Below are 2880 nucleotides of genomic sequence, written 5' to 3'. Positions count from 1 at the left end.
TTTAACTAAAAAATAATTATTATTTTATATTAACTGAATATTCATGAACTTCAAAAACTTCGATGGACTGTACAATATATTAAGAGAATCAAAGCATGCAAGTCTTATATGGGTTGGTATTACTGTGTGTGCAGACAAACATTACAACAAGAGAGAGCCGCAAAATCCAAATTTCAATTCCCACGTTGTAGGACCCATGCACCACCTAATACTAATAAATTAATTCCCAACTTCCCATATGCGTGACTTCACGCGCGTCCAACTAACCAAAAATAAATCATTTCTTAGTTTTTTTATTTGACACTCCTATTTGATATGCACATCTGAAAATGTGACCTCAATCATTTCTTAGTTCAATTCATTAAAAAATAAATTAATATGTGAATCATGACAAATTTTATTATAATATTTTTAAAAATAAAATAATAAAATAATTATTTTTAAGTACTAAAAAATAATTTACTGACCAAATATAAAAAAATTAAAATTTGATAATAATTGCACGATATAAATTATTATCCCTTTTTTTTTGTCATTTTAGTCGGATGTAATTGAACATTACGAGGAATAAGTGAACAATGCTTTATTGGTATGTGAAATTTTATAATATTATTATTATTATTATTATTATTATTATTATTATTATTATTATTATTATTATTATTATTATTACTACACTTCCCAAATAACTTTTCTACAAATCAATAACACATTTATTTATTGACCACGTCTCATTTTAACTAGTTAAACTTCAACCTAAGTCACCTATTTAGCACCTTTAGATATGTGTATATGTTTTTGTATTCAATTAATTTGAACTTACATCCATACTTTAAAAGATAAACACTTCATATAATAAAGAATTTCACCACACATCAGCATAAAAATCGAAATTATATTGATCAATGCCTGAATAATAGAAAGAAATCTCTTTACAATCTTTTCGTCTTTTTTAACATATGAATTATGACTTTCATAAATTTAAATCAAATTTATTTATCTCAATCAGTTTAGATTCATGTTAGGGCATTAAACTATTGAAGTCATTTATCCTGTGAGAAGACTAATGGAGAAACATAAGAAGATGAAAAAGGACTTTCATATAGTATTCATTGACCTTGAAAAGGCCTACGATAATGTCCTATGAGAAATCTGGTGATGTTTAGAGTCTAAAAATGTACAAATAACTTACATTAGAACAATGAAAGATGTGTATGATAGAGCCAATACTTGGGTAAGAACTGTGGGAGGAGACTCAAAGCACTTTTTAGTCGAGATGGGGTTGCACCAGGGAACAACACAGTGATGAATAAATCGACACGACATATTCAGGCTGAGGTGACTTGGTTTATGTTATTTGCAACTGACATTATTTTGATCGAAGAGATTCCCGATAGAGTCAATAATAGATTAGAGACATGGAGACAGACTCTGAAGTTTATAGAGTTCAGGTTTAGCAGGACCAAAACACAATATTTAAAGTGTAACTTCAATGATGAGACACACGTGGAAGTGAGACTTAATACTCAAGTTATCCCTAAGAGTTAAGTATTAAGTATGTGGGGAGATCCACGGAAATAGAGAGATCGACGGTGATGTCACACGTTGCATTGGTGCGACATTGATAAAGTGAAGGCTTGCATGTGTCGTCTTATGTGACAAGAAGATACTATCAAAACTTAAATGTAAGTTTTATAGAGTGGTGATCGGACTGACTTTGTTGTATATGTTGGTCGGTTACTCCCATGTTCATAGATGCGAATGGCAGAAATAAGAATATTAAGATGGATCTAGGTGCATACTAAGAGCGATAAGATTAGGAATAAAGATATCCGAGACAAAGTGGGTGTGACTTTCGGGGTGGACAAGATAAGGAAAAAAGTCTGAGATGGTTTTTAACATGTGAAAAGGAGATGTGCAGATGTCCCATTAAGGATGTGCGAAAGATTGGCTATAGTGGGTCTCATGAGAGATAGAGGTTGGCCGAAAAAGTACTAGAGAGGTAATTAAGCAGGCATGACCATCTTCAACTTATTAAGGACGTGACCTTAGATTGAAGGGTATAAAGGCTGTGTACTAGGTTAGCAGGTAGTGGGGCGGGGGAAGGGGGCGATGTATTGATGCTTTTCAATTTTTAGGTTTGTTGGTGTGTGTCATTGTACTAGCCATATTATTTTTGCTTATGATATCTATCGTCGTTTGTTGTTTAATGTGTTTCGAATCACACTATTTTATTATTCTTGTACCTTCCTCGTAGGCTTTGCACTGCTTATTTGTTAGTTGATATGTTTTCTACATTGTTTTTTTCTTCTCGTACTTGGATTTGCTGCTCTTGAGCCAATGTTTTTTCGAAAATAACCCCTCTACCTCTACAAGATAATCGTAAGATTTGTATACACTCTATCCTTCTCATACTCCACTTGAGAATGTTGTTGTTATTTATCTTTAATCACGTATTTGGGTATTGTTTTGAATTTATGTGATACAATCATATTGTCCTATCAATATTTTTGAGACTAGGCTGATACAACAACGACAACATTTACATTGTGTTTTAATAAGTGAAATTAGATGAGGGTAAGTTATACACAAACTTTACTCTTGTCTTGTAGAGATATAGATGTTTTTTGGTAGACTTTAGCCTAAACAATACATTTTCAATCAGTTTGAAAAAAAGAGATTACATAAAAATGCGCAATTACAACAATGAAACAATGCATAATGATGAGCAAAATACACGTATAAAAGAAAGAACAATAACGACAATGAAATATTGAAATAACCAAAACACAAAAAAACATAAGTGTGAAATTCAATTCCACTTTTCAAGTATCACACACTTGTCTTGTAACATGGACACGTTGACGTTACTATTATACA

The sequence above is a fragment of the Solanum dulcamara genome, chromosome 3, assembly GCF_947179165.1.
Source record: "Solanum dulcamara chromosome 3, daSolDulc1.2, whole genome shotgun sequence".
NCBI lineage: Eukaryota > Viridiplantae > Streptophyta > Magnoliopsida > Solanales > Solanaceae > Solanum > Solanum dulcamara.
Note: the sequence above shows the minus strand (reverse complement) of the source record.